Raw genomic sequence first — 20,275 nt, 5'->3', positions numbered from 1 at the left:
TAACTCTGCACTTTTTAGATATATACTTTTTTGTACTTGTAGTACCCCCAAAAAAACAGGCCACCTATAGTATTCATAGTGGGATTATGTTTGGTGTTCACCTAATCAATCAGATAAGTAAACATAAATTATCCAACCATCTGACATTCTGCAATTAAGCCATATGATCCTCTGATAGTTAGTGGATGATCTTACAGTAGATATATTCTGAAAATAAACACTAAAGAGTGCTTCTTGTATTAGTTATGTTTGACACTGATTCTTTAGCAGTAAAGAGAATGACACTATCAAATGATAAACCTAAGTAAACTCGACTTGTTCATAGAACAACCAGCTCTTTCCAACGCCATATTCATCACCACCCACACCATATGCTACCCTCAACCCTCACTGTCGTTTCCATGAACAAATGGCCAACATACATCCATTGCCATCTTGCTTCCTCTCCTCCAAAGAATCCTTTGAAATGTGAAGTTATACACTGAGTATACCAAACATTAAGAACACCTTCCTAATATCGAGCCTCAATTTGTCGGGGCATGGACTCTACAAGGTTTCGAAAGCGTTCAAGATGCTGGCCCATGTTGATTCCAATGCTTCCCACAGTTGTGTCAAGTTGGCTGGATGTCCTTTGGGTGGTGGGCCGTTCTTGATACACACGGGAAACTGTTGAGCATGAAAAACACAGCAGCATTGCAGGTCTTGACACAAACGCATCTACTACCATACCCTGTGCAAAAGCACTTATATTTTCTCATGTCCATTCATCCTCTGAATGGTACACATACACAATCCATGTCTCAATTGTCTCAAGGCTTAAAAATCCTTATTTGACTGTTTCCCCCCCTTCATCTACACTGATTGAAGTGGATTTAAAAAGGGACATCAATAGGGAATCATAGCTTTCACCTGAATTCACCTGGTCAGTGGTGTGTATTTAGAGATACCAAGAGAAGCCAGCCCCCCCCCCCCCAACACACACAAAATAAAACGTAACTAAGTTATCATACGTCTCTCTGTGTTGTATAACACGACATGAAGTGAGACCTAAGACAACTACATAGCATGGCACTAACACATGACAACAACATTATAGCAATACATGGCAGAAGCACGAAACATCATACAAACATTATTAAGCACAGACAACCGCAAGAAGGTAGAGACAACAATACAACACCCGATGCAGCCACAACTGTCAGTAAGTGTACACGATTGAGTCTTTGAATGAAGAGATAAAACGGTCCAGTTTGAGAGGTTTTTTTCAGCTTGTTCCAGCAAACTGAAAGGAGGAGCAATCCAGGGATGTGTGCACTTTGGGGACCTATAACAGAATGTGACTGTTAGAATGGGTGTTGTATACGGAGGATGAGGGCTGTTGTAGATATCTCAGATGGGGGGAGTAAGGTCTAAGAGGGTTTTATAAATAACCTTCAACTGTCTTGCGACAGGTACATAGAGATGACCAGTTTACAGAGGAGTATAGAGTGCAGTGATGTGTCCTATAAGGAGCATTGGTGGCAAATCGGATGGCCGAATTTTAAAGCACATCTAGCCACTCAAGAGCACCCTTACCTGCTGATCTATAAATTACGTCTCTGTAATCTAGCATGGGTAGGATGCTCATCTGAATCAGGGTTAGTTTGGCAGCTGGGGTGAAGGAGGAGCGATTATGATAGAGGAAACCAAGTCTAGATTTAACCTGCAGCTTTGATATGTGCTGAGAGAAGGACAGTGTAGCCATAGTCCCAAGTACTTGTATGAGGTGACTACCTCAAGCTCTAAACCCTCAGAGGTAATAATCACACTGGTGGGGAGAGGGGCATTCTTCTTACCAAACCATATTACTTTTGTTTTGGAAGTGTTCAGAACAAGGTTAAGGGCAGAGAAAGCTTTTTGGACACTAAGAAAGCTTTGTTGTAGAGCGTTTAACACAATATTCAGGGAGGGGCCAGCTGAGTAAGACGGTATCATCTGCATATAAATGGATGAGTGAGCTTCCTACTGCCTGAGCTATGTGTTGTTGATCAAATCAAAATGTATTTGTCACGTGCGCCTAATACAGCAGTGAAATGCTTACTTACAGGCTCTAACCAACAGTGCTAAAAAAAGAAGTAAAAAAAGGTGTGTGTAGGTAAGTAAAGAAATAAGACAACAGTAAAAATACATTTGAAAAAAGAGTAGCAAGGCTACATACAGACACATGTTAGTCAGGCTTATTGAGGTAGTATGTACATGTAGGTATCGTTAAAGTGACGATGCATATATGATGAACAGAGAGTAGCAGAAGCGTAAAAAGAGGGGTTGGCGGGTGGTGGAACACAATGCAAATAGCCAGTTTAGCCAATGTGCGGGAGCACTGGTTGGTCGGGCCAATTTAGGTAGTATGTACATGAATGTATAGTTAAAATGACTATGCATATAAGATAAACAGAGAGTAGCAGCAGTGTAAAAGGGGTTGGCGGGGGGCACACAATGTAAATAGTCCGGGTAACCATTTGGTTACCTGTTCAGGAGTCTTATGGCTTGGGAGTAAAAACTGTTGAGAAGCCTTTTTGTCCTAGACTTGGCACTCCGGTACCGCTTGCCATGCGGGAGTAGAGAGAACAGTCTGACTGGAGTGGCTGGGGTCTGACAATTTTTAGGGCCTCCCTCTGACACTGCCTGGTGTAGACGTCCTGGATGGCAGGCAGCTTTACCCCAGTGATGTACTGGGCCATACGCAGTACCCTCTGAAGTGCCTTGCGGTCGGAGGCCGAGCAATTGCCATACCAGGCAGTGATGCAATCGATGTTGCAGCTGTAGAACCTTTTTAGGATCTCAGGACCCATGCCAAATCTTTTTAGTTTCCTGAGGGGGAATAGGCTTTGTTGTGCCCTCTTCACGACTGTCTTGGTGTGTTCGGACCAATCTAGTTTGCTGTTGATGTGGACACCAAGGAATTTGAAGCTCTTAACCTGCTCCACAGCCCCATCGATGAGAATGGGGACGTGCTCGGTGCTCCTTTTCCTGTAGTCCACAATCATCTCCTTTGTCTTGGTTACGTTGAGGGATAGGTTGTTATTCTGGCACCACCCGGCCAGGTCTCTGACCTCCTCCCTATAGGCTGTCTCGTCGTTGTCGGTGATCAGGCCTACCACTGTTGTGTCGTCTGCAAAATTAATGATGGTGTTGGAGTCGTGCTTGGCCATGCAGTCGTGGGTGAACAGGGAGTACAGGAGGGGACTGAGCACGCAACGCTGGGGAGCTCCAGTGTTGAGGATCAGCGTGGCAGATGTGTTGCTACCTACCCTCACCACCTGGGGGCGGCCTGTCAGGAAGTCCAGGATCCAGTTGCAGAGGAAGGTGTTTAGTCCCAGGATCCTAAGCTTAGTTATGAGCTTTGAGGGTACTATGGTGTTGAACGCTGAGCTGTAGTCAAGGAACAGCATTCTCACATAGGTGTTCCTTTTGTCCAGGTGGGAAAGGGCAGTGTGAAGTGCAATAGAGATTGCATCATCTGTGGATCTGTTTGGGCGGTATGCAAATTGGAGTCGGTCTAGGGGTTCTGTAACTGGAGAAGAGCGTGGGGCCTAGGATCGAGCCATGGGGCACTCCCTTGGTGACAGGCAGTGGCTGAGACAGCAGATGTTCTGATTCTATACACTGCACGCTTTGAGAGAGGTAGTTAGCAAACCAGGCTAAAGACCCCTCAGAGACTCCTTAGCCGGCCCACAAGAATTAAATGGTCTACCGCAGGGTTGGGCAATTCCAGTCCTCGAGGGCCTGATTGGTGTCACAGTTTTGCCCCAGCCCAAGCTAACACACCTGACTCCAATAATCACCTAATCATGATCAATTTAATTAATCAGCTGTGGTTGCTAGGGATGGAGACAAAGTGTGACACCAATCAGGCCCCCAAGGACTGGAGTTGCCCACCCCTACCGTATCACAAGCTTTGGCCAAGTCAATAAAAATAGCAGCACAACATTGCTTAGAATCAAGGGCAATGGTGACATCATATAGGACCTTTAAGGTTGCAGTGACACATCCATAACCTGAGCGGAAACCAGATTTCATACCAGAGAGAATACTATAGACATCAAGAAACCAAGTCAGTTGCTTATTGACAAGTTTTTCCAACACTTGATAAACCGGGCAAACTAGAAATTGGGATATAACAGTTAGGATCAGCTCGATCTCCCCCTTCAAATAATGGACACACCGTGGCTGCCTTCCAAGCAATGTTAACCTCCCCAGAGAGGAGAGACAGATTAAAAAGGTCAGAGAAAGGCTTGGCGATGATAGGGGCAGGAACCTTAAAGAAGGGTCTAAACCATCTGACCCTAATGTTTTTTGGGGTTCAAGTTTAAGGAGCTTCTTTAGCACCTCGGACTCAGTGACCGCCTGCAGGGAGAAACTTTGTAGTGGGGCAGGGGAAAAGAGGGAGTAGCGTTGGGGCTAGCCGTTTTAGAAGGGGTGGGAGATGAGGAAATGTTGGATGGGCAAGGAGGTATGGCTGAGTCAAATAGGAATCCTGACTTAATGAAGCGGTGATTTAAAGAGCTCAGCCATGTGCATCTTGTCAGTAACAACCACATTATCCACATTAAGGGACATGGGCAGCTATGAGGAGGAGGGTTTATTCTCCAGGTCTTTAACCATTTTCCAGAAGATCTTTGGGTTAGATCCAGAGAGAAAGAACTGCTCCTTAAAGTAACTAACTTTGGCCTTCCGGATAGCCTGAATGCCGGATAGCCTGAGTATGCGTGTGCCAAGCCTTTTGCCAAATGGAATTCTTGAGGTGGAGTAACTCTGACAGATCATTGTTGAACCAGGGGCTGAACCTGTTTTTAATTCTCATTTTCTTTATGGGTCGTCTTTAACAATACCACTGAAAATATTAAAAAAGAAGGTCCAACTGTCTTCGACAGAGGGGATCAAGCTGATTCTACACCATTTTACAGAGGCCAGTTCATGAAGAAGGATTGCTCAATAAAGTTTTTTCGCAAGTGTTTGACAAATCTGGACAGATCGTTTCACTGAGCAGCCATTACGAAGACATGCTGTAAAACAGTGATCACTTAGGTATCAGTCTGGTGTTTTCTGTAATGACCTATCAGGATTATAGCTTTTCTGGGTGTTTGGAGTCATACCTTGTCGGATTGGTGATAATCTGAGAGATTTAGGGAGTCCCATTGCTTTAGGACTTGGTCAGGTTGTTTAAGCATGTCCCAGTTTAGGTCACTTAGCAGGACAAATTTAGACTTAGTGTAAGGGGCCAGGAGAGATCTTAGGGCATTTAGGATACAGGCCGGCGCTAATGGTGGACGATAACCCCCAGCGACAGTCAACAAATAGCTATTTGAAAGTTTAATGCTTAAAACCAGCAAATCAAAATGTTCGAGGACAGATTTGGTGGAGACAACCGAGCACTGAAGGTGTTCCTTGGTAAAGATTGCCACTCCACCACCTTTGGAAGATCTGTCTTGCCGAAAAAAGGTAATAACCAGAAAGGTTAACATCAGTGTTCAAAACACTCTTTCTTAACCATGTCTCAGTAATGACCAACACATCTAGATTGGAGCTGTGAACCCAGTCTTTCAATGGATCGATTTTAGGTAATAAGCTTCTAGTGTTATTTGCACATATCCTGATATCATCAGCAGTAATACAATCAGGGCACAGCAGAGGACAGGGAGAGCTCTGCAGTGTTGATTTATGACATTTGAATGTGCATTAGATGGCAACAATATCATATTGTACAGCAATTTCATCAGGTAACATGAATACAAAGCCGGCGAGAGGTGGTTAGAATATGATGGGAGTCCCGAGTATGGGAACAGTCTGTCCCATGATTAGGTAAACAAGCAAGTTCATAGTCAACAAAGCACGCAGGAGTCATGAGGCAAATAGCATAAAGTACAATAAAAAAACCTAGGAAGAAACCTAGAGAGGAACCAGGCTATGTGGGGTGGCCAGTCCAGTCATCCATGAATACACACCACTGCATGAAAGACAGGAGGATGCCATTACCATTTCTCTACAAGTAGGGTGAGTCAACATGTTTTTTCTATTTGCACAAACGCGCACACACACACACAAATCAGAACCATTGACAGCCACATATTTAGCTTATTTTGATTGGACTAAACTGTTTTTGGTATCTTTTAGTTGTCACTGTACTAGACTAAGGATAGGTGATTTGATGTTGTTGAAGTTGAAATGGTGCTGGAATAGTGGAGGCAGTAACTGTTTTCTTTGCGACATGCGGTAGGTAACTCTGCGTGGTTCAAAATCAATAGTTGATTAGTAGTCCAAAAATGTCGGAAACATTAACTTGCTTGACCATGCTGTAGGTCATGTAACTGCTTGTTACATGCAATATGCTTCGTAGACGGTTTTGTGATTAAATGAAGGTGTGGTTGAATTTTTTCTACAACTGTGTCTTCTTATTGTCTCGGCCTTATGCCTATATATCATGGTTGCAAGGCATATGAACTACAATGCAATTATCATAACACATACAGAGCCTTTATAAAGTATTCACCAGAGGTGTGGACTCGAGTCACAAATATGATGACTTGCAACTCAACTTTGACTTTAACACCAATGACTCGTGACTTGACTTGGACTTGAGCCTTATGACTCGACCTGACTTGATACCCTCCCCAAGCCCAAATATAAAAAATGATGCTATTAAAAGAAGTGTGCAGAGCATCAACTCTTCATTTAACGGATTAAAGTTTGAATCGGACAGCAGCCAATCAAATTGTGCCAGCGGAGAAAAAGTTGCGCGTGGCAGTGCAGAGGAACATCGGCAGGTAAATTCAGATGGAGCCCTTGGAAAGATGATACCCAAAATTATTATTTTCTGATATAAAGACAACGCTGTATCAACAAAAAACGGATTGCAACTTGCAAAACATGCGGGAAGAAAATTACAGACGGAGGCGCAACAACTTCCAACTTTGTTCGACATTTGAAGCTGCACAAAGAACGGTAAGTCGGCTAATATAGCCGACAGCTATATATAACTATGCTAGTATAGCATGTAGGCTAACATAACTTTAAATCAATGAGCCTCCACACAGTCAGCCAGTGTGGGAATGTGATCATTGCACCAAAGATTGAGACCAGGCAAGATTGTGCTACTGCCCCGCTCAATTATTTTTTTTATATGCTTACAGATTTGAACAATACCAGATGAACAAAAGTGTCACAAGTGAACCACAACAGTCTCCAATCTCACAGTTCATGGAGACCCGTGTAGGGCATTACAGAATGAATCATCCACAGCAGAAAGCTATCAACAATGCAATACTGTCCGACCTGTTATCGATTGCAACTTGCCTCTCTCTGTCTATTGTGGAAAACAAGAGTTTTCGTCACTTCCTGTCAGTGGTTGACAGTAAGTACAGCCCAGTATGTCGTAGAACATTGACATCAAAAGTAGAGAACCTTGTTACAGAGAGACGTTCAAAACAGAAAACTCAGTTGAGCAACACAGACCATGTTTCAGTCACAGTGGAAATTTGGTCCGACTGAAAAATGAGGGGGTTCCTTGGTGTCACTGTGCACTGTCTGAAGAAAGATGGGGAGAGGATACAGTTCAAGTCCAATCACTTGGCCTGTGACCACTTCAAAGGCCCACACACGGCCGAAAGAATCTGTGAGCAATTTGAGGCCATATGTGGTGAGTACAGCATTAAAGATAAATTGGACTATATCATTAGTGACAATACTGCCAACATGAGAAAAGCATTCATGGTGTGTTTCCCCATTGAACAAGAAGATGAAGTACATGACGAAGATCACCTTGATGACCCAGAGCTCTGAAATGACCTAACCCTGGAAGACCAGCAAACAGTGGATGCTGCTATTGCAAAAAAACAGTGCTTGCAGTGTTTTGCCCACACTCTCCAGCTGGTGGTGGGAGATGGCTTGAAAGAAACAAAAGTGATGACTCCTTCTCTTTCAAAGTTATCAGAAATTTGCTCACTGCTACATACAAGCACAACATTCAAAGAGGTGTTGAGGTGTTTGAGGCTGAATTTGGGGAAAGAGGCATCCCTGCTGCTGTCAACACAAGATGGAACTCAACACTGAGACAAGTGAAGGCCATCAAAAACTCAGTCATGTTCTAGAAAAGGCTGGGCACAAGGAGTTGTTGTTCACAGTACGGGAGTGGAATAAGTTGAAGGAGTTGGTGGACATCCTGAAGCCATTTGGAGAAGCAACAGATATGACTCAGGGGGAGAAGATAGTCACAATCAGTTCTGTTGTTCCCTCTGTCCTGTCCCTGAATCACCACCTGGAGCAGCGGATGCCTCAAGTCCATTTCCTGAACGGCCTAGTCAGAAGTCTCCAGGCATCCCTGAACAAAAGATTTCTTGGAATCTTAATCAATGTGAAAATGGCCAGGACACAAGATGGAATCACTGCCCCCTTTTCAGATCCAGTATACCTCAAAGGAGCTGCTTGGATCCGGCTTTTTCTCTGATGTGGGAGGAGCACCTTGTGCTGGTCAAGGAGGAGGTGGCATAAAGAGTGAAAGGTAAATATTATTGAGTTTAATGTAACTTTTTCACCATAATTTAATCCAATTGACTGCAACAATAATACTTTTTCAGTTTAACCCACTGCATCACATATACACTAATACCAGCCTTTTTGTTTCTGCTATGCTTTTACATGTTTTGCCAGAACTGATTCTGCAAGATGCTACAGGGACTGAGCAAGCTGTGCCTCTTGTTGATGAGGAAGAGCGAGAGGACCATAGTCTTGGACAAGAAGGGCTGTTTGCAGCATACTGTAAGAGGCTGAAGAAAGCTGTTGGGACCACTACAGCTAAGTCACTACCTTGACATATGCGAAGGACAGAATGCCCTCTTGTTCTGGGCAATGAACAGGAAGGCTCTTCCTTCACTCTCCCGAGTGGCCATCAGGGTCTTGGCAGTGTCTGCCTCCAGTGCTCTGGTCGAGCGTGTCTTCAGCCATGGTGGCATCATCATTTGAGCCCTCATCGTGCACAAATGAGTGCCAGACTTTTATTGAATTTGGTCTTTTGCAAATGCAATGCATCATAGGGCCCTGAGATAAGAGGAAAAAATGAAACTGTTTATGCATTACACACACACACGCAGTCTCCATGTTCAGGTTTTATCTCCCATCTTTGGGATCTGTATTTTTTTTATCAGACATTCAGTGTTCAAATTGTAGGCCTACTTGAAGTTCAGTATCAGTTGTTTTGATGTACCTTTTAATAAACTATTGTAACTTTATGGCAGGATTGTTTTAGGTGTCTAGAGTATATATATATATATATATGAGAGAAACAAACAAACAATGACTTGGTCCTACCTCTGCTATTCACACCCCTTGACTATTTCCACATTTAGTTGTCTTACAGCCTGCATTTACAAGGGCTTACATTTAGATTTGTTTGGTCACTGGCCTACACACAATACTCCATAATGTCAAAGTGGAATTATGTTTTTTGAAATTTTTACAAATGAATTAAAAATTAAAAGCTGAAATGTCTTGAGTCAATAAGTATTCAACCCCTTTCTTATGACAAGCCTAAATAAGTTCAGGACTAAAAATGTGCTTAACAATAATAAGTTGCATGGACTCACTGTGTGCAATAATAGCATTTAACATGATTTTTGAATGACTACCTCATCTCTGTACCCCACACATACAATGATCTGTAAGGTCCCTCACTCGAGCAGTGACTTTCAAACAGATTCAACCACAAAGACCAGGGAGCTTTTCCAATGCTTAGATGGGTAAAAAATAAAAAACTCAGACATTGAATAATATCCCTTTTGAGTATGGTGAAGTTATAAATTACACTTTGGCTGGTGTATCAATACATCCAGTCACTGCAAAGATACAGGCGTCCTTCCTAACTCAGTTGCCGAAGAGGAAAGAAACTGCTCAGGGATTTCACCATGAGCAGTTTGGAGTTGGTTACCAAAAAGACAGGGAATGTTCCTGAGTGGCCGAGTTAGTTTTGACTTAAATCTGCTTGAAAATCTATTGCAAGACTTGAAAATGGTTGTATATCAATGATCAACAATCAATTTGACAGAGCTTGAAGTATTTTGAAAATAATAATTTGCAAATGTTGCACAATCCAGGTGTGGAAAGCTCTTAGAGACTTAGCCAGAAATACTCACAGCTGTTATCGCTGCCAAAGGTGATTCTAATATGTATTGACTCAGGGTTGTGAAATACTTATGCAAATGAGATATTTCCATACTTAATTTTCAATACATTTGTACAAATTTCTAAAAACATGTTTTCACTGTCATTATGGGGTATTGTGTGTAGATGGTTGAGGGAAAAAAAATATTTGATCCATTTTGAATTCAGGCTGTAACACAACAAACTGTGGAATAAGTCAAGGGGTATGAATACTTTCTGAATACACTGTAGGTTGTAATATGGCTTTTTCCTGGCTTGGCTTCCCCAGTGATTTTCCCCACACACTGCTACCTTCTATGTCATGGAAAGAATGTTCCTAATATTTTGTATACTCCGTGTATATCGACTACATTTCATAGTAATTTATTTATACATTTAAGCAGGAGCTTTCTCAAATAGCTACGATTTGCTAAAGAACTGCAATTGCAACACGTAGCTCACTTGATGTGGTAAAATGCATTCTTGTGAACTGCCTGCCTGCATCAGCTGACCTGCAGGATGATTTGGCCAGGTGTACAGTTGCAACCTGGTCTCAGAGCATTTTGTATTATTCTGTATTGTGGCAGACCAGGGGGTTTGGTCAAGACGTTTACCCATATCAGACACGGACAGAGAAAGATTAGCTCAGTTTCAAGGGTGTTTTATTTAAATGATAGATAAAAAAGAAAAGGATAGGTCTCCCCTATGAGACCCTCTCCGGGATGCCGTCTTCTGGTATTCTGGGTCTGGTTGTATCCTGTCGGGCACAAAACTGAACTCCCTCTTCTTACTTCTGCAACCGTCAACAATACCACGGGAGTCCTTTCTTCTCCCATTCCTCCTGTGTGCTGCCCTTCTGACAGCTTTATGGGCCTTGCACAGCTGGTGAGCAATCCGCCCTTGATTACTCACCAGCTCCCAATCAGCCCCAATTAGTTATGGCTGGAGAGCCCGTCGAGACCTGGCACGTCCAACAGATTGAGCCATCGCCTCGTGATGTATACTCCATCTGTTACCAGGCCTCGGCGAGTCTCCCCCTGGTGGCTGACCTGCTGTACACCACAGTATGTAAATCCAAGGTACTGCGTTTAGTATGATATCTTCTTGCTCCTACTTGAGACGCAGATGTCTCAAGTAGACACCTGGAAATGCAAATGCGCTACGCTAAATGCTAAATGTACTCGTTAAAACTCAAACCTTCATCAAAATTCACATGCAGGGTATTGAATTAAAGCTACACTCGTTGTGAACCTAGCCAACAAGTCAGATTTTTAAAATGCTTTTCGGCGAAAGCATGATAAGCTATTATCTGATAGCATGCAACACCTCAAAATGCCTGAATGCGATGTAAATAAAGATATAGCTTAGCCGGCGCTACACAAAACGCAGAAATAAAATATAAAACATTCATTACCTTTGACGAGCTTCTTTCTTGGCACTCCTATATGCCCCATAAACATCACTATTGGGTCTTTTTTTCGTTTAAATCGGTCCATATATACCCAAAATAGCTTTCTATGGAAGCTGTGTCATTCAGAAAAAAACATTGTTTTTAAACGCTGCGTCATTTTTAAAAATTAAAAAGTCGATGATAAACTTTCACAAAACACTTCGAAATACTTTTGTAATCCAACTTTAGGTATTAGTAAACGTTTATAATCTATCAAAATGATTACAGGGCGATGTATATTCAATAGCTCCTCGTTTTCAAATCAATGGCTGCCAATGTGCACATTCAAAACATCCTGGTGGAGACCGGAAGAAATGGAATCCAGTTAGTTGGATTTACAAAGAAAAAAGTCCCTTGAAAATGACGACAATGGCAACATCGTGTGGAATCTGTAGGAATTGAAGGTCGATAATTAATTTTGTGCCCTTTTAACAACACATGAAAGTGACGCATGGAAATAATTTTTAGCTTTCAGAGAGCAGTTTTTCTTGCGCTTTTCAATGAAACACACGATCTGTTATAGTCACAGCCGTGATTTAACCAGTTTTAACTTCAGAGTGTTTTCTATCTACACATACTAATCATATGCATATACTATATTTCTGGCATGAGTAGCAGGACGCTGAAAAGTTGCGCGATTTTTAACAGAATGTTCGAAAAAGGAGGGGGAAGACTTAATATGTATTAATTTGTGGTCCATCACCCATTTCTTGTGATATATTACTATTTACAATTCGTATTACATGTTACGAATTTACAAAACATATATGTTAGAATTCTTATCTAGGTGGCTAATGTTAGCTAGCTGGCTAACGTTTTCGAGGCACAACATTACTGAACATGACGAGCCAATGTAAACTGAGATTTTTGGATATAAATATTAACTTTATCGAACAACACATACATGTATTGTGTAACATGAAGTCCTATGAGTGCCATCTGATGAAGATTATCAAAGGTTAGTGATTAATTTTATCTCTATTTCTGCTTTTTGTGACTCCTCTCTTTGGCTGGAAAATGGCTGCATGTGTTTTTGTGACTAGACTCTGACCTAACATAATCATATGGTGTGCTTTTGCTGTAAAGCCTTTTTGAAATCGGACACTATGGGTAAATTAACAATAAGTTACGATTTAATTTGGTGTATTGCACTTGTGAATGTATGAAAGTTAAATATTTCAAAAAAATATTTTGAATTTCGAGCTCTGCCTTTTCAGCGGATGTTGTCGAGGGTTCCGCCGTAAGAAGTTTTTAACAAACCTCCAAACGAGCTTCAACGCCATACAACACTCCTTCCGTGGCCTCCAACTGTTCTTAAATGCTAGTCAATTTAAATGCATGCTCTTCAACCGATCGCTATCCGCCCGCCTGACTAGCATCAGTTCTGACGTTTCTGACTTAGAATATGTGGACAACTATAAATACCTAGGTGCCTGGCTAGACTGTAAACTCTCCTTCCAGACTCACATTAATCTTTTTGGGATAGAGGGCAGTATTTTCACTTTTGGATGAATAGCGTGCCCAGAGTGAACTGCCTCCTACTCTGTCCCACATGCTAATATATGCATATTATTATTAATATTGGATAGAAAACACTCTGAAGTTTCTAAAACGGTTTGAATGATGTCTGTGAGTATAACAGAACTCATATGGCAGGCGAAAACCTGAGAAAAATCCAACCAGGAAGTGGGAAATCTGAGGTTTGTAGTTTTTCAACTCAGCCCCCATTGAAGTTAGAGTGATATTAGTTACGTTTCACTTCCCAAGGCTTCCACTAGATGTCAACAGTATTTAGAACCTGTTTTGAGGATTCTACTCTAAAGGAGGGGCTCATAAGGGCTCTTTGAGTGAGTGGTCTGGCAGAGTGCCACAGCCTCGGTATGGTGGAACTGGGATTCCTGTGAGTGCATTCTGATGAAGATTATCAAAGGTAAGTGAATATTTAAAATGCTATTTCTGAGTAATGTTGACTACCCAATATGGCGGGTATCTTTTTGGCTGCTTTGTTGTCTAAAAGCTGTACTCAGATTATTGCATGGTTTGCTTTCTCCGTAAAGTTTTTTTGAATTCTGACACAGCGGTTGCATTAAGGAGAAGTGTATCTATAATTCCATGCATAACAGTTGTATCTTTTATCAATGTTTATTATGAGTATTTCTGTAAATTGATGTGGCTCTGCAAATTCGCAGGACCTGTTTTCTGGAGGCATGGATGAGTACAGAAATTAATGATAGTTATGATTTTGGAGATGCAGCCTGTTGTTGAGGATTTAGACCCCCGTACCATGTGACCATAATGCCATGTGACAGGGGGTTCTAGACAGAAAGCAAAGGGGTTCTAGAGAAGAATGTGAGGCGGGATGGGGAACGTGTGTGTGTGTGTGTGTGTGTGTGTGTGTGTAAGAGAGAGGGGAGCGACAGGGGGAGTGAGAGAGGAGAGACAAAGCGAATCAGAGAGTTGAACATCACAAGACTGTACATAATAAAGGTAAGAATATACTTTTATATGTGATGATAACTTACTTCATTAGTAATTGTATTATATTTTGGGATTGTTCTGTTCTTAATTTTTCTCTTTCATCATATGGACTATAATAACAACTAGTTGGAATACAGTGACATTTAAGTACTAGTGTGTTTAAAACAGACAGGACCTACATGAAAGTAACCTATTTACACATAAAGGAGATCTAGCTTGAGTTTTTCTGGATTACAAATTAGTAAGGGCAATAAAATAACTGTGTATGTGTATTGTGAAAACATCATGTTGGGTTCGGATGTTTTTGTTAAGAGACCATTGTTAGGTTCTAATTTTCAGAGGAAAAACTCAACGGACAATATGAAAGCTTAACCAACTTTATTTTTCCCAGAGGGTCAATACAGCTGCATTAGACAAAGACATTGTTCACACAAGCACTGATATTTAACCTGTTAAGCCTATAGAGGCGCTATTTCATTATTGGATAAAAAAACGTGCCCGTTTTAAGTGCAATATTTTGTCACGAAAAGATGCTCGACTATGCATAGAATTGATAGCTTTGGAAAGAACACAGTCTAACGTTTCCAAAACTGCAAAGATTTTATCTGTGAGTGCCACATAACTCATTCTACAGGCGAAACCAAGATGAAACGTCTAACAGGAAATGAGCAGAATCTCTGAAGCTCTGTTTTCAAATGTCTCCTTATATGGCTGTGAATGCAGCAGGAACGACCATGTGCTTTCTGTGGTTTCTTCAAGATGTCTGCAGCATTGTGACGTATTTGTAGGCATATCATTGGAAGATTGGCCATAAGAGACTACATTTTCCAGGGGTCCGCCCGGTGGCCTTTGTCTAAATCCGTGCGTAATCTCCAGTTGCGGTCATTTTGTCCTGGGATTCAGAACGAAACGCACACTTCCACGAAGGATATATCATCGAAGAGATATGTGAAAAACACCTTGAGGATTGGTTCTAAACAACGTTTGCCATGTTTCAGTAGATATTATGGAGTTAATTTGGAAAAAAGTTTGGCTTAATTGATGACTTGGACTTGATGACTTGACTTGGATTTTCGTTTTTTTTTGGTAGCCAAACGTGACGCACCAAACAGGAGCGATTTCTCCTATACAAATAATCTTTCAGGAAAAACTGAACATTTGCTATCTAACAGAGTCTCCTCATTGAAAACATCTGAAGTTCTTCAAAGGTAAATGATTTTATTTGAATGCTTTTCTGGTTTTTGTGAAAGTGTTGCATGCTAAATGCTAACGATAATGCTAACGCTAAATGCTACGCTAGCTAGCTACTGTTACACAAATGATTGTTTTCCTATGGTTGAGAAGCATATTTTGAAAATCTGAGATGACAGTGTTGTTAACAAAAGGCTAAGCTTGAGAGCTAGCATATTTATTTCATTTCATTTGCGATTTTCATGAATAGTTAACGTTGCGTAATGGTAATGAGCTTGAGTCTGTATTCACGATACCGGATCCGGGATGGGTAGATCAGAGAGGTTAGCCCTTTCTCCTAGGCTGAGTCTCCTCCTACACATCTGAACAAACATTGTATCTTTACTGCTAGGCAGGAAACTAAGTGATACGGGCCATAAACGGTTCTTTCTCCCTTAACATGATCTGACCTCGACCCCCTTCATCACTAATCCACAGCTCTCTCCCCTTATCAATACCTGCCACGTGATCACTTTCCCTGCACTCAGCACATTCCAAGCTTAATTGCACACACTATATACCTTCTGGTGTAGACCTTCTAAACCTAAGCACTCAATATTTCAAATATGCAATAATCTGAGTACAGCGCTCAGACACAAAAACAAGCCATACAGATACCCGCCATGTTGTGGAGTCAGTAAAAGTCAGAAATAGCGTTATAAATATTCACTTACCTTTGATGATCTTCATCAGAATGCACTTCGAGGAATCCCCGTTCCACAATAAATGTTTGTTTTGTTCGATAAAGTCCATAATTTCTGTCCAAATACCTCCTTTTGTTAGCGCGTTTAGATCGCAAATCCAAAATCACGAGGCGCGGGCAAGTCCAGGTGAAAGTTCAGACAAAACGGTCAAAAAGTTATATTACAGTTCGTAGAAACATGTCAAACGATGTATAGAATCAACCTTTAGGATGTTTTTAACATAAATCTTCAATAATGTTCCAACGGGAGAATTCCTTTGTCTTCAGAAATGCAATGGAACGCAGCTACCTCTCACGGGCATGCGCGTGATCAGCTCATGCCACTCTGCCAGACCTCTTACTCAATCAGCTCTCATTCTCTCCCCCTTCACAGTAGAAGCCTCAAACAAGGTTCTAAAGACTGTTGACATCTAGTGGAAGCCTTAGGAAGTGTAATATGTCCCCATAGACACAGTATATTCGATTGGCAATGAGTTGAAAAACTACAAACCTCAGATTTCCCACTTCCTTGGTTGGATTTTTCTCAGGTTTTCGCCTGCCATATGAGTTCTGTTATACTCCCAGACATCATTCAAACAGTTTTAGAAACTTCAGTGTTTTCTATCCAAATCTACTAATAATATGCATATATTAGCTTCTGTGCCTGAGTAGCAGGCAGTTTACGCTGGGCACGCTTTTCATCTGAGCGTGAAAAGGCTGCCCCCTATCCCAAACAGGTTAACACAGTGTCCAAAGAAGGGCCAGATGTATACAGAATAGTGTCGTCTGCATAGAGGTGGATCAAAGAATCACCCGCAGCAATAGCGACATCATTGACATATACAGAGAAAAGAGTCTTGAACTCTGTGGCACCCCCATAGAGACTGCCAGAGGTCCGGACAACAGGCCCTCCGATTTGACACATTGAACTCTATCTGAGAAGTAGTTGGTGTACCAGGCGAGGCAGTCATTAGAGAAACCAAGGCAATTGAGTCTGCCTGATAAGAATGTGGTGATTGACAGAGTCAAAAGCCTTGGCCAGGTCGATGAAGACGTCTGCACAGTACTGTCTTTTATCGATGGCGGTTATGATATCGTTTAGGACCTTGAGCGTGGCTGATGTGCACCCGTGTCCAGCTCAGAAACTAGATTGCATAGTGGAGAAGGTACTGTGGGATTCAAAATGGTCTGTGATCTGTTTCTTCACTTGGCTTTCGAAGACTTTAGAAAGGAAGGGCAGGATGGGTATATGGGTCTGTAACAGTTTGGGTCTAGAGTGTCTCCCACTTTGAAGAGGAATCTCAGACGATATGAAAGAGAGGTTGAACAGACTAGTAATAGGGGTTGCAACAATGGCAGTGGATAATTTTAGGAAGAGAGGGTCCAGATTGTCTAGCCCAGCTGATTTGTAGGGATCCAGATTTTGCATCTCTTTCAGAACATCAGCTGGATTTGGGTGAAGGAGAAGCAGGGGGGGGGGGCAGAGCTGTTTGCCGGGGTTGGGGTGGCCAGGTGGAAAGCATGGCCAGCCGTAAAGAAATGCTTATTGAAATTCTCGATTATCGTGGATTTATCAGTGGACAGTGTTTCCTTGTCTCAGTGCTGTGGGCAGCTTGGAGGTGGTACTCTTATTCTCCATAGACTTTACAGTGTCCCAAAACTTTTTGGAATTAGTGCTGCAGGATGCACATTTCTGTTTGTAAAAGCTAGCCTTTGATTTCCTAACTCACTGTGTGTATTGGTTCCTGTCTTCCCTGACAAGTTGCATATCGCGGGGACTATTCAATGCAAGTGCAGTATGCCACAGGGTGTTTTTGTGCTTGTCAAGGGCAGTCAAGTCTGGAGTGAACCAAGGGCTATAACTGTTCTTAATTCAACATTTTTTGAAAGGGGCATGCTTATTTAAGATGGTGAGGAAAGCACTTTTAAAGAACAACCAGGGATCCTCTACTGACGGGATGAGGTCAATATCCTTCCAGGACACGTGGGCCAGGTCGATTAGAAAGGCCTGCTCGCAGAAGTGTTTCAGGGAGTGTTTGACAGTGATGAGGGGTGGTGATTTGACCGCGGACCCATAATGGACGCAGTCAATGAGGCAGTGATTGCTGAGATCCTGGTTGAAAACAGTATTTAGAGGGCACGTTGGTCAGAATGAGGGTGCCCATGTTTATAGATTTGGGGTTGTACCTGGTAGGTTCTTTTAAAAATTTGTGTGAGATTGAGGGCATCTAGCTTAGATTGTAGGACGGCCGAGTGTTAACCTCTCTGCGCACGGAACCTGGTAGCGGGATGAAATTCGACAACATACGGTGATCGCTACATAAATAGTCATATTAAGCATTCATGAAAATACAAGCGTCTCACATGTTTCGAAAGCGTAGAATCTTGCTAATCCAACTGTGTTGTCAGATTTTAAAAAGGATTTACTGCGAAAGAATACGATGCGATTATCTGAGGATAGAGCCCCATAAAAAACAACTTTCAACCAGCACAGGTGTAACAAAATCACAAACTGCAATAAAATAAATTGTTTACCTTTGACGATCTTCCTCTGTTTGCAATCCCAATGCTCATTGTTACACAATGAATGGTCTATTGTTTGATAAAATCCATTTTTATAGCCTAACACGAAAAAAATGTTGAACCGCTTGTGTCGTGAATTCCGTCTCATTCCATTTTCGACGACACAGTCGAGGTAAACACACACACAGAACGTGACTTTTCCAGTCATGTTTGGTTTCATTGCAATCAACCGGTTTGTTTGTAACACAACCAAACCTGATGGGTCATTTCGCGGGACGTATTGACTGAAAGAAACCGATTTGAAGACAACAAGTAATGACATCATTGTGCACCAATGATTTTCCCGCTGTTTCATTGATTGACTGTATTTTAACCCAATGACCACTGATCGTCTTTAAATCTAGCTGGGTAGATAGCCAATGATCTGAGGTAAACGGCAATATGTAATGTTTATGTGTTGGAAGACCAACCCATGTAGTAAACTCCGGCGTAAAGAGGGTCATTCGCCATTGAAGATTCATACCGGAAGGAGCAACGCATGTTGCGCACAGCGCTGTTTTGGTAAAGCGTATATTCAGCTGTTTATATATCAATCAGTATGGCGACTAAGTCAGGGAAAGCTAAATCTAGATATACAGATGTACACACAATTTTAGAAGAAATTGATCGAGGACGATTCATTTAGCGATTCCCAAACGGAGGAATATATTTTGAACAGAGAGGACATCGTTTTGGACTGGTAAGTTCTTCTCATGCTAATGCCGTTGTTTGAAATTAATAATATAAAATATTATTTGTGAAATTAAATAGCCTATTTGAGGCTGTTGAGGCGAGGGCAGGCCCACAACAATGGCCAAAGTGAAATGGAGACAGTAGATACAGCTGGTCTGTTGTAATATAATAGAGACAGTAGATCTAGCTGAAATGTCATAATATAAATGAGGCAGTAGATCTAGCAGGTCATAATAATATATTCAACCTTATGTTCCCTGTACTCTATATATATCTGTTTATTATACCTGTTGATACAGGGCTCATATGTGACACTATTCTAACTGAACATTTTCTTTCACAGTGACACTGACTCCGAATGGGAGCCCCCAGTGCCAAGGTGTCCATCCCCCACTGAAGCTGGTTCATCCAGCTCCTGCCAGAAGTGGTGTTCATCTGCCCAAATGTATTTCTGCAGACATTGATGTGCTATGGCACCTGCATCAGCAGCATAATATTGTGTGTAGAGGACTGAGGGTCTTCCAAATATTGAAAGTGTTATTTTGTAAATGTATATATTTTTTTCTTCATGTTTTTTCTCCATTTTTGGGTGGGGGTTTGTTAGAATACCAATTTTGGTATTTTATATATAGTTATTCCATTCAAAATGTATAACCAATTTGGCCACTTGGGTACATTTGGGCTACTTGTGTGGGACACCTGGGTCACTTCATGATAAATGTCATGTAGCATACTCATTTTGGAAGTTATCATTCTGAAACTTTGCACAAGTACTGTTGCCCTCTTATGTTTTTCACTGAAATTGTCCCCATCATCCTATCTGGATGTTTGTTTTATCTTGTTCATTTTAAAGATGATGATACAACAATAAAAAGAAAAAACATATGTTTTTTTTCATTGTATTATCTAATTATCTTCTCCTACATTCAATTCACATTTACACAAACTTCAGAGTGTTTTCTTTCAAATGGTACCAAGAATATGCATATCCTTGGTTCTGTGCCTGAGCT

This window comes from Oncorhynchus clarkii, chromosome 25 (genome assembly GCF_045791955.1).
Source record: "Oncorhynchus clarkii lewisi isolate Uvic-CL-2024 chromosome 25, UVic_Ocla_1.0, whole genome shotgun sequence".
Taxonomy (NCBI): domain Eukaryota; kingdom Metazoa; phylum Chordata; class Actinopteri; order Salmoniformes; family Salmonidae; genus Oncorhynchus; species Oncorhynchus clarkii.
The sequence above is the reverse complement of the archived record's forward strand: the minus strand, read 5'-3'. Positions refer to the sequence as shown.